Here is a 13,897-nt window from a genome sequence, read left to right as displayed (position 1 = left end):
GAAGGCTGAGTAATTCTCCATTTACGTCCATCGACAAAAAAATACATCGACAAAAGTCGCCCACTTCACAGACTTTATGAAGCTTTTGTTTTATTAAAAAAATCTGTTCCTTTCTTCTGGAAAAAGTCAATCCGCCATTTCCAATAAAAATGACGCACATAGGTGTCGTCAGGTTGTCCGTCTTCAAAAATTATGGTCCTCTTTGTATACTCAATTCTGTCCTTAGAGATCAACCAGTGTGCCAGCCAATTTATGACAGTGGTTGACAGAAAACAGGCGCGCACTTCTTTAGACTGCTTTTCTAGCTTCGGAAAAACAAGAAATGACCCCAATGAATTAAACATTAGCTTATATCCAGAATCATCAAAGATAAGTGTGTCAGGTGGTAGGTTAGGAAAATTTTCAAGATTCTTATGGAACACCGGTTTATCTGTCGCGCCCATTTTAAAAGGGGCCCTTGTGCACTGCGCTTGACTTACCACTCTATTGAATCTTTTGTGGTGGTCTGGGAACACTGTCGCTAGCGTGCATTTGAGCTTCTCAAACTCGCAGTAGCAGCTCCATATCCACACTTCGAACCATCTGAAACAAAAATTCAAAAACACTTCTGCATCGAGCCTTACCCAAAACTGTGTATCCCCTTCAACAACATACTGCATTTCTGGCCAGTAGGGCAATTCTTCACCATATTTTTCATCAAATTTCTTGAGCAGTAAACCATTAAGGTCCAAAATGAGAACCCTACGCTGAACGCTCAACAGAGGTGGTGGCCTTGGCCATATCAGTGGGATTGTTTTACATAGTCTATACCATAGAGGAAACACGAGCACTGGAGGAGACAACACCCAGTTCCATATTGCACGAATGTCAGCCCTGCCATTCTGCTTGTCAGCCCTGAACCTATCCGCAAGGCACCATTCTTCAACTGAAAACATATCTGCAGATGTAGAATTACACAAGACTCAAATTTAAATATGCAATTAGGACATATCTACAGATTGAAATCATATAATAAAAATACACAATGTTCAAAAATTAGGCACAAGATGAAAGAGACGTCGAATGGGAAAGAAAGTTATATTAATTTCAGAAGTGGTTACATAAAAAGAAACATAGGGGGGGCAAACTATAACCTTTTGCAGGCTCTGGGTTTAGGGTCAGAACTTGTGCCGGTATTCTGCATCTCCTTAGTCTCTTCTATGTCCATCTCCTCTTCTGGCTACCCCTAGGTCTCTTCCTCTTCCTTGCTTTTTTTCTCCATTTCAGGCTTCCCATCTACAGTCTTCTCGATTTATTTATTTTTTGCCTTTCTCATATACTGAGCAAGGGTCTCCTCGGGACTTCCCTCCAGCCTGACATCTACACGACCATCAGCTTTAGAAAGCTGTGCAGCAAAAGATCACTTATTAGAGCCTTAATCAATGAAAAAATTTACTCTTGCCACGTTGGCCTTGTTTCCTCGGGGTCTTTGATCTTGTCACCCGCCAGTGTCTAGCAGCACATCGTCTTCCTCATTCTGGGTTTTCCCTTCAGCACCAGTCGTAGTCTGCTCCTTTACCTCAAAGTTTTGTTCTTCTTCTGTTGTTTCCGAAACAGGTTTCTCAGCATTACCAGGGACACTTTCATCAAGGAAAACCTCCACATGTGTCTTGTATGCAGGCATCACTGCATCATTCCATGTGTCTTCACCGACAGTAGATCTAAAGCAGCTTGACTTTGAAAAAATATCAGAGAAGACAAAAATCAACCACCTGATTAAAACAATGGTGTGTTTCTTACCCGTTGAAATAATTTTCTCACCTGTTATTGGGCATAGTTCAACTGGCTTCTTCTTTAGAAGGGATTGGTCTTCTGTAGAAATAACTCCGGGGCAATCCTTAAGCAGGCACTTTCCTTTCTCAGCCAAGTGAGCATAGCAGAATGCATGGTATGCATGTGAACAAGGCAATAGAACAACATGGCTTGAGAGATTGTGATCATGAATTTTTACACCACAAGCATTGCACACATTAATGAGAACAACACTATGTCTAGGAGCTGAAACTCTTGCAACCAAAACTATGGTTTCAAGTAGCATTGGTTGACTAATCATGTCTGTCACAAACGTGACACAGAGACCAAAGGTTTCCTCACGCTCCAAGCATTTGGATAATTCTTCATGTAGGCAAGAGACCTCTGTTATTAGACAATGTCAAACATGTATAAAATCGGTATGAATGCTTGAAGATCGGTATAATAATGTTATCATACCGATATGATTACATCCTACCGGTATGATGTTATCCCACCGGTATGATGTTATTATACTGGATAGTATAACATCATACCGGTAGGATAACATCCGGTAACATCATACCGGTAGGATAACATTATACCGGAAGGATAACATCAAACCGGTTGGATTTTATCATACCGTTAGGGTGTAATCATACCGGTCGAATCTAACCATACCGGTCGGATGTAACCATACCGGTAAGATTTAATCATACCGGTAGGATATAATCATACCGATAGGATGTAATCATACCGGTAGGATATAATCCTATTGGTATGATAACATCCTACCGGTATTGTCATCTACCCTTACCAAATTGATGTTATTGTCATACTATTATGTTTTTTTATTATTCGGTTTTGTGGTACCACATTCTACCCATCCCGGTATGATAGAGCCATAATACCGGTATTGTAAAACTTATAATACCATTTTCACTATTAGAGTTTCAGTACAATATGGTTATTATAATCATACCGTTACTTTAGTGTTAAACTATTGTTGTGTTTTGTTACTATATCGGTATTATTTTGTTGTTATACCTGTATTATGTTGCTTTAATACCGTTATTGTGATCATTCATAGAACTTATAGTAACATGTTCACCAATAGAGTACCAATACCAGTATTGCAACCGTTACTTTGCAGGTATGTTACCATTATTTATAGTAATCAATCTAATTTATAGGTATTATTGTGTAATCTGCATTCCACAATAGTATATAGACTATAGTATATTGTACATCCAAACCAGTACTTTGCAGGTATTATACTACAATTAGATGGAGTTAAAAGCATACCCGTGCCTACTGTAGGGTGGCTTTTTTTTCTTGGAGGCTGTCAAGAAAGCCTGTTGGTACATTGGCATCGTCAGGGAAGTGCATTCGGATGGTGTCAAGGGCACCCTCGCAATGGTGCACATCAGCAACAGATTTGACCACAGAATCCTTAGCCTTTTGACACTCGGCTAATACATTGTCATGAGATTTTCTAACCTCAACAAGTAGTTCTTGCAAGGAAGTGGATAATTCAACACTAAACGCAGACTGAGTAGTCGCAAAAAGCCCACTTCCGGCTGGTGTACTTCCGGATGGGGTATTTACTAACAAGATGGAAAAACCATTTGGGGTTCCTGTGGATACTTGGGAAGTCTCTAACTTCCATTGTTCACTTTTCCTATCTAAGTGACCTTCATTGGTCACATTCTTCACCACCTCAGAAGCAAACTCAGCCCACTTTACCGGACCTGTGCATACGAATAAACATATCCGCGTGCAAACTTGACTCCCAGCAGATAGTTTGGTGGTTTGGATTGATACACCTGCTTGTAGAGCTGGTAGAGTGCCTTGTAGTGATCCGGCCTTGCTGTTTTTATCGGCACCTTTTTCTCCTTCACTGGAAGACACGTGAAAACTTTCATCCAGTCGGATATGGGCACATCTGCATCTGTCAACTTCCTAACATCTTTCCCCTCAAGACTTAACCCATATTCCCTATGAAAATCCTCCTTTGTCGTGCAGAATGCCTTTAATGGCACCTCCACATCCTTGGGGTGAACAAAGCGGCTGATTTTGGGAGGAGGCTGTAACTTCTATTTCTGAAAAGAATAAATCCATATTCATTACTCAATATATCCACACCTCAATACTCTACTACACATACAGGTCCGTTGTACACAACACACACACAGAGAGAGAGAGAGAGAGAGAGAGAGAGAGAGAGAGAGAGAGAGAGAGAGAGAGAGAGAGAGAGAGAGAGAGAGAGAGAGAGAGGTGACATACCTTCATGGGAGAATGTCGGATCTTTGTGGGGGAGACCTGTCGGGATGCATTCCTTGGGCTCTTTCTTAGGTTGCTATCCATAGCGAAGGATAAGAAGCATGCACAGGGGGCTGTAGAGTGAGCTGAGAAACGCAGAAGGATAAAGGCACAGAGATATGGAGAAGTACAGTCATGCAAACATTCGACTGAACATTCGTCTGACGTGGGCTCCACACGTGTTTTTGAATCCTCGACACGATTATTAAGATTTTGTATCCTCCACACGATTATTTAATTCAAACAATTCTTGCCCATAACACCGGTTTCATACCCCCTAAATTTTAAGCCTCCAAAAGCAACTTTCAATCGGTTAAAACCGGGCCACCTATTCATGCATCCACCCTAATACTTTAAGCACTTTAGTTAGCAAGCCGACAAGCACCTCATGCTTGGGTAGGATTCCCACTTCAAGGTCAGCCCTAGCTTGCCTAAGGTCAAATGACTTTTTAACACTAAATTTTGGAGGTCTTTAATGAAGCTAACCTTAAGGTCTTTTAAGCTCCATTAGATGCATATTGCTCTTTGATAGACTACCTCCTTTTGGACCCCTATTGAGATGTAACCATCTCTCCTCTTGCTCCCTTGCTGAGGTAAATCTAGAAGCACTTATTGCACATTGCTCTTCGGTAGACCATCTCCTTTTGAACCCCTATTGAGATGCAACCATTTCTCCTTTTGGTCCCCTATTGAGATAGGTCTAGAAGCACATATCTACATCCTAAATCTTGTTCCCCTTTTATCTTCTCGTATTAAATGATCAGTTTAATATGAGAAAATCATTTGGTAAAGTTAGATATTATATTGACATTACATCTCTCTTGAAATCATAGTCGTCCTTGACTATGAGGTAGAGAAGATAAAGCGTAGTCATTAGTCCATGTTTCTTAACGGATAGAGGATCCCTTTTTACCCTACGACATTGATTCCAAAATGGATGACTAATCCATTTGGTTCTCGAGAGACTTAGCTACTGCCAGTATGTCTGCTCTTTAGTTTATATCATACTTCCAAAGTAGAGTGACAAGTTCTACTTGGAGTTTGGAAGATGTCGTCACCACAAACACGATCCTCAGCATGCACACTTCTTAAATTTTGTGCATAATAAAAGAAAGATAATGAGTCTTATAAGACAAAAACGTTGTTCATTTAAATGCATTTTCATTTGCTTACTCTAGTTTAGCATTGTAGCATTGACAAGGTTTATATTATCCTTAATCTAGGTTCCTTGCATTCATCTAGCATCTTTAAAATGATATCTCTTAAACTTATCAAGATATCATTGGAGAATCTTACAATTTCTTAGTACCTTGTCTTCATGTCGAAGAATCGATTCGGGCTGAAACACCTCTTCTTGATCTTCAATCTTTGGCGGGTCCTCAATTACAGTATTTGAGCTGAGCTCTTTTCTAGGATATATCATTTTTTGCAAATAGTTCATTCATATGTTTGCCCTTGTATGAACTGACTCAAAAAGGAAATAAATTCATGTGGACCCCAGGATGTGAGAAAAGCTTTGCCAACCAAATTAGGGTGTGCTTTTCCATGTGCACGTTGATGCGTCTGGAATGGTCATGGGGGTTATACTGGCCGAGCCTGATGGGAAGATGGACTACCCAATCTACTTTTCTATTCATAGATTTAGCCTTCCTAAATAGGGTTACTTGACCACTAGGAGAGAAGCACTTAGAATGGTGTTCAATGCTACAAAGTTCAGGCATTATCTACTAATGGGAAAGTTGTTTCATTTCTACATGGACCATCATGCACTTCTCTTTCTAGTTAACAAAGTAACCATTCAGGGAAGGCTCATTAGATGAATGATGTTTCTAATGGAATTTGAGTTCAAAATCTTCCACAAACTAGGCAAAACACATTGTGGTGCTAATTTTATTTCCAGTAGTACAAAAGTTCATTCTGAAGAATCACTAAGAGATTAGCCATTAGATGCAGAACTTTTTTGGAATACAATTGATGATAGACTGGATCCGGAATGGCAAGATGTCTATGATTTTCTTCAGATGGGGGAATTTCCACAAGACTAGTCCCAGAACAAGAAAAAGACAAGGATCATAAGAATTTTGAAGTTTATCATCATTGAGGAAGCCTTATACAAATTAGGTATTGATGGTGTACTTAAAAGGTGTGTGCCAATGAAAGGACGAATGAAAGTCATTATTGAAGCTCACAATAATGGAGATGCAGGATGACACTTCTTGGTTGATATTACATATAAAAAGCCCCTTTAGTAGTAGACGATAATGGCAGGTGTCAGAGCATTTTGCAAAACCTATGACATTTACAAGAGAATGGGAAGGCCAACAACAACTGATATGACACCACTACCTCCAGTACATCCATTAGGAATATTCATGAAATGAATTCTACGGGGCCATTCAAGAAGGTCACTCCCAGAAAGAATAAGTATATTATTATGGCCACAAGTTATGTCAGCAAGTAAGTTGAAGTCAAAGTCTTACGAAACAACACTGCCAGATCAATATGTATATTCTTGTATGAGAATACCATATGCAGATATGGTTGTCCAATTGAGATTGTCTCAGATCAAAGAACAAACTCTTTATCAACAAAACCATTCACATACTGATTGAGATACTTTCAGTTAAGCACCAAAAATCTAAATCTTATTATCCCAAGTGCACTAGTCATACAGAAACAACGACAAAACCATCAAGACTATTCTCACAAAAATAGTTCAGAAGGAACCACACCAGTGGGATGTCAAACTCCAAACAACACTATGGGTTTATGAGACTACCTATAAGGTTATTACTACTGGTTTTCGAATAGAGGTAGTAGTTCCAACAAAGTATTCCATTCCCAACCTTAGATTGGTGGTAGGACATGGCATGGATTTTAATCAGAATCTAAAGCAGAGGTTGAACGAGTTGTTCCAAGTAGATGATATCATATAAAGGGAAAAGTTGGAACAGGAGGTTGTTCAAAAAAGGAGGAAATACTAGCATGACAAAAAAATCAAGATTAGAAATTTCAAGAAGGGTGATCTGGTAGTGCTATATCAATCAAAATTGGGATCAAAGAAACCAAACTTGAAGATAGCTTGGTCTGGACCTTATCAGTTTGCTTGAGTGTTCTCCTATGGCACAATACGACTCAAAGACTTATCGGGATTACTATTACTAGGGGTTTACGATGGGGCCAAGATCAAATTATATTATGCCAGATCAGAGGAAATCTCAGTGGAGCAAGTACTATACACACAACTAGAATCGGAAGATGAACCTCTGGACTTATTCCATGTGTCAGACCAATGGAGACATAGAAATGGTAAGAACTAATTAGCTGTATGACATCAACTCCAGTTCAAACTCAACAATTAGCAGAGCCAATACAGTCTCACCCTTTTAGTAGTCACAAGGAACAATTAGTCATGCCAATTCAGATCCAGAGGCAAAATCTAGTAAGACCAGTACCATATAACGGTCATAAGATGGAAATAAATGGAACAATCATTAGGGAATCTTATCATTAATAACGATCAAAATCAGCCAATGCATGAATGACACATCACACATGATGCACACAAATCCAAAGCAGGAAAGGAGTGGAGCATTCATGACGCATGTGAATATAACAATGAGATAAGTGCGCACCTCCTCACTTTACTCACAGAAACATGTGCGACTTGTGTCATATCTCGTAGAGCGTAGCAGAAAATCTTGTCACCTCTCATCCCTATTCCTTCAACAGCCGTTGCTGCTCTACCAAACACACCTCGATGTTCCTTTTTTTAAATGCCTACTTCTACAAGTGAGTACACTTTCTCTACATAGACTTGTTCACCTGAGTCATATCAGCAAGAAGAAATTGTTAGAGAAGATGAAGGATACTATTGAGGAGATGTGTGCATGGAATGAGTCTTAGTTGGCTTCGATTTGTTGAGCAGTAGGTGTTGTGGCATATAGTAAAATAGGCAAATATGTGCTCCAAGCCAAAGAGCAAAAATTGCTCAAGATGTGGCATTTAGATGTAGTAGTTGAAGCCACCCAATTTCCTTTTAGCACAGACATCACCCAATAGGTTCTCAACACCTTCAATGCAGATAAGGGAACAACACATGTGAATGGTGTATCACTGTAAATTACCACAGGGGAGCTAGCCCATGCTCTCAAGTTACCAGATGGTGGCAAACCTACACCAACGACTGCTGATGAAGTCAGTAGATATGTGAATGAAGATGAACATGCCAGAAAAAAGAGGAATCCTGGAGCACAGGGCACCTTAGTAGCAACACTGGGATGGACACCAATGTATAGATTTATTACTGAGGAAATCATACTAAAAACAACCCAACATACATTTTTGAAAAGTTTTTTGCCATATTGTTATTTAGGAATCTTGACCCAGAGGCTAGCATCAATATCAGCCAGTTTCTCTACACCAGTGTTATGCAGTAGACGACTAAGGCCAAATCTCAAAATCTGTTCAGGGCATGGTACGTATGGCAATTTCTTTATTGGGCACATTCTTCCCCATCTCACTCCAATGCTCAGAGTGCTTGGGTTAAAGTAACATGTCAGCAGCAACACAAGATAACTTTATCATCAACTTTTGAAGATACAAAAACAGAGAAAATAGGTAAAAGAAAGGAAAAGGCCACAAGTGGTACCAAAAGATCAACGCCCAAAATAGATATAGGTTTAGTGGCTAAGAAGTCAAAAATCTCAGCTCTGTTAGAAAATGTTTAGGCACGTGCACAAAAACCAGCCAATACATCTACCCCTCCCAATAGCCACTACCAAGGAGCAAACCATGCACTTGTAGATCCCAAGGAGGCAGCTGGTATGGATAAACCTCAGACAACCAGTGCTGTTCCACGCCAGACCAGTGCCAAACAAGATGATGAAAAAAACCAGGCATGGAGCAGCACTAAAGTGCAAGCTCAAGATACATACCATACAAAACTTCCCTTAGTTAAAATGGACAAGTTAAAATGCCTCCAAAGGCAACCTCTAAAGGGGCGATTGGTAATGAAAAATCCAGATAGAGCTCTACTGCCTTATGCATTTCCTATGAGAATATACGAGACTGACCAGACAGACCCAAATACGATTAGACAAGGATGAGAAGTAGGCATTTTGTTTGGTTGGAATACAATAGTTAACTCCATAGAGAATATGATGGAGGCATAGGCATCTATCTCTAGCACAAAATAGTACATTGAAAGAGGATTTAGAAGCACTGAGTAAAGAGAAAGTTGAATGGGTGAAGCAAATTCTTCATTGCTAGATCGAACATTAGCAGAATGCAAGGACAATATCAACTCTGGAGCCATTGAAAATGCTCTAATGGAGGAAGAAAAGAACATTGCCCAACAATCACCTAAGCACTTCAAGTCTATGTTGAATACAAAGAGGGTTGACCACCACAGGAGCCTTCATCAAAATCATAATTTATTGAAAAAATCCATCCTTGAAAAGTACATTTACCACTCTTTGGTCCAGATTGTGGATGGGAACTTAACTCTCAATTTGAATGATCTTAAAACGGTCATAGAATCCATTCAGTCATATCAACAAGACAAGACCAAGGGATATACTATTGCACTAGTAAACGAGGCTATTTATGAGTACCTCAATAATAAAAAAATTGAAGATGAGGACTATGATAAGAATGAGGGAAAGCCTGAGGACAAAGAAGAGGGCCATCACCATCAGGAGGATGATGATACTTCATCTCCATCTCCAGGCTCAGCTACAAGAGGCTCGATGCCCACTAAAGGCCACAATTTTGATCAACCATAAGATGGAAAGACTAGAGATCAACAACCACATGGAGGGATTGACTCCCAACTACATGATCCACCAACCAACCAACAACAGGATAGACAATAGATTGCTCAGAGCTCAGACATATGTCAAGGGTAAGCATGTTGTCCTTGACTCTGATTCTGATTTTGATCATACACACTCCACTGAGCTGCTGACACTTAACAAAAGCCTGATAAAGAAAAAAGCATTCTAGGTACAAGAATTCTTACACGATGAGACTATATACTTTGATTTGGAACAATTCAAAATGCTATATGTGGGAGCCAGGAGGATGTTGTTGGATTGGAAGGTAATGAGCTACCACAATCAACAGGTTTGTAAATTGCCTCCACATCCAACCTGTGTATAGGTGTTGCAAAGAGTCCTAGAGTGGTGCATAACCATTGATGACTTGGTGGTCAATCCTATTTTAAAAGAGCTTGCCACTGATAATTTGAAGTCTCTTGGATTACAACTAGAGATGTTGCTAGGTACAAAACCCACTTACCAATGTATGAAGGATATCAAGGTTCAGATCAAAGAGGTGTTGACTCAAATGCATAGTGTTAGATAAGAGAATTAAGGTCTTGCTTGAAAACAATGCTAGCAGCAATAGTGGGCTGAAGACACAAATGATCCTAAGGGAACAAGAGATAAACCTCAAGAGTTTGTTTCATCTGGTCCAAATTACATGCAGCAAGAAAACCAGACTATTTCAAAAATTTTGGAATTTATTCCAGATTCTCCATTTCTGGTATATGCTATTCCAGCTAAGGAGACGGAGCTCCCAAGGTTTTTTCAAGCACTCTATTAGGCACATCCTGAACCTGCAAACCAACAAAGCTATATCTGGATAGTCGATGAGCTCCGAGATTGGTATGCAATAGCTAATATGAGTGGACAACTTGGAATCAAGTTGTCATTAAGGCTTTGAAAAAGGACTAGACAACTAACCTTCTTAAAGGACTTCAAAATTTCCACCTAGAAATAGGGGAGAATACACATTCACAAGTTGATAAAGATTACCAATTAGCTACTATATCTTACAGTGGAAGCATCCAAGATACCCAAAAAAGGGTTGGCCAACAAGGCATCCTCTAAACCTCAGTTTAGAGAGATAGCTGAAATACTTTTTCAAAGCCAGAATCAAATGCAATCAGCCATTACCTCAGGTACACACCGCATCCTATTATCATAAACTGGCTAGAGCTGGCTAGAGCTTGACTCACTAGGGATAAAAGGACACTTTATGATCGTGATACAAAACTTGGAATCCTCTTACCCTCTATGAATTTGAAATGAAGAAAATAAAAAAGGATCAGCTGGAATAAGAGGCCCTGTACAAGCTTATTCAAAAAGAGAACGTTGACCCGAGTGCCCCAGAGCCATTCAAAGTCATTCACAAACCTCTAAAGAAGAAGGCACCAAACAAGAAGCGGGTCAGTAGATGGATTGATAATGAATGAATGATTACTCTTTTCTAAAAATTTTGCTATACATAAAGGGAAATTAGTATGGTAACTGACACAGTGCAGAGTTGGTCCGAATTCACTCGAGAGCCTCTAAATAGGGGCCACTACTTCATTTTGAGAAACCTGACTTAACTCTAGATTATTCCTGAGTCCTAATCCCTTGTATCTTGGGGTTGAGTTGTTACGCTCTTGTAATCCGAATCATACACTGAGCTTGCTTGCATCATCATTATACTTTTTTACAATCTAATCTGGATATACAATTCCAGTTCCAGTTCCCAGTTCCCAGTTCCAATGTCATTCTCTTTTCCAATTCCAATATTCAATATCATTTCCAGTATCATGCTTGTCTATAAGTTTCTGTCTTGTCTGATATGAAGTCTGATAACTGATCTGAACTAACCATAACTACCAACCTGGAATAGATGATTGAAAGCGTACACCTCATTACACACACACACACACACACACACACACACACACACACACACACACACACACACACACACACACACACACACACACACACACACACACACACACACACACACACACACACACACACACACATGTATGCATGCACTAAAGTGGCTCTGTTCACTACTTTTGTTGTAGCTACAACTACCCGACTCTTCTCTTTCAATCATCTACAAGCGAGTGTACCTTCTCAACATTCGAAAGTTGAGTGCTAGCTCAGTTGGTAGAGCAAGAGCCCCTTGTGTCATAGGTCTTGGGTTCAAACCCCCTTGACATCTCGTATGACATGTAGCCCTTAGGGGCTTTTTCCCTAGTCCATATGATGGGTTGGACTTCCTTACCTGGCTTGGAAGACTCACCTTAAGAGTTGGGTTGCCTCCTTCTACGGGGGTTGGGTGTGTGTGTTGTAATTTTAAAGTTGTGGGTAATTCTTAAAAAAAAAAAAACATTCGAAAGAAAGCTCCTTCTTTACAAAGTACTATTGTCATCATCTTAATCAGGTACATCAGCTCCAACATCGGTACTTTCCTTTCTGTAGTTTTGTCTCATTTTTGGTGGCATAAAAGGTCTTTCCTTTTTGGTGGCACTCACTGCCAGACGCCAAGCTAAGCGAGGCAAGAATGTACTCTGAATGAAGAGAAAGTTAATTGAGAATTGATATACTTGCTCGATAGTGGATGGTTTCGAACACTTGTGCGAAATATCAGATTTTGAGAGCTGAGACTTGTGCAATTGTCATTTTTTGAATGGCGAGCAAGTGACCTTCCAAGGTTCCTGTGTGGATTGATTTTCTTGATTTCCCTATGGAGTTCTTCCCATGGCTAAAACATGTTGGCAATCAAGTAGGCAAAGTGCTTGGTCAAAAGCCATCTAATGGTAATAGTCCCAATTGGGATCTTAGCTACTTATTGAGGTAGTTTGCATGTCCAGTAAATCATCTACAGAAATTTTCCAACTGCCTGCTTTCATTGTCTTAAGCAGGGTCACCTAATTAAAGATTTCCCTCATTTGGCTAACAAAGCTCAAAAATATGTGGATAAAAGTAGAAAAAAGGATAACTCCCAGGGCTTCAACCAGCTAACAGAAGAAATACCTCAAGAAATAGACAATCCACTAGAAACAATAACACTAACAGATATGTTAATAGGTTTGGGGTATTACTTGATGATGTTTTTGAACCTTCAACAGGAGAGCTAGCAGAGGCCTTAGCTGGCAACACTAGCTCTGCTCCCTCTCCTGGAGAAAATCACGATGAACCATCCTCTCTAAAGACTATTGCCTCAGTACCTCAACAAGCTTTAGGCCGTATGGTTCCACCAGCTAGCCCCTCAAAGAATTCTAGAGGACTTTCATCACTCTAAAGAATCTGATAGTGGGGAAGTCTTTGCCAACTCCACTCAACCTTTCACCCCTTCCACTACTCAAAAGGATCGATTGGTTCAAGAGGCTGCAGATGCCTTCACAAGGGAGTTGCAAGCTCAAGATTATGAAGATGCCAAAAAATTCACTCAGTCCCCTCTCAACTCAGTGGACATTTTGATGACCCAAGCAAAAGAGGAAACCTTGCCTATTCAAGTGGATACGTAAAAATGAAAGAGAAATCTAATGATCATAATCGTCTTTCTTTTTCTGCAGTCAAACCGTTCAAAAACTTTAAAAAATGAATCAAGCCATTACAGGTGCCTCTTTGAATTGGAAAGGTATTACAAACCCGATTAGGGTAGTTTCAATCAGAAAATGGGTCTCTGATTTGTAGCTCAGGCTCAATTTTATTTGCCTGCAGTAGCAGCAGAAGGTTAAGGTCAAAGGCCAGGCTCTAGATTTTAACTATAAAGAATAAGTAGAAATCATAATTGGTTTACTACTAACCACATTGTAGGGAAGGGAGGTGTTGATCTTGGTATTGACTTGGGACATGAGCACAAAATTACTAGAGTCATTTATGGTTCTAAGGGTAATCGAATAGCTTTATTCCTCAATGACCCTTTTCAATTACGCTGTAGTATGCCTTTATGCTTCTAACTTTATGTTTGAAAGGAGTTTGATTTAGCTGGGCAACTGCTT

The 13,897-nt window shown here is 39.8% G+C and overlaps 1 pseudogene; it reads right to left on the bottom strand.

The window, feature by feature from the left end:
• Positions 1 to 1,086: 1,086 nt before the first annotated feature.
• On the bottom strand, positions 1,087 to 1,814 carry LOC147433496 (uncharacterized; annotated as a pseudogene).
• Between the last annotated feature and the right edge of the window lie 12,083 nt (positions 1,815 to 13,897).

Source organism: Adiantum capillus-veneris, chromosome 19, assembly GCF_014529385.1.
Source record: "Adiantum capillus-veneris isolate H3 chromosome 19, ASM1452938v2, whole genome shotgun sequence".
Taxonomy (NCBI): Eukaryota; Viridiplantae; Streptophyta; class Polypodiopsida; order Polypodiales; family Pteridaceae; genus Adiantum; species Adiantum capillus-veneris.
Note: the sequence above shows the minus strand (reverse complement) of the source record. Positions and strands in the feature narration are given on the sequence as shown.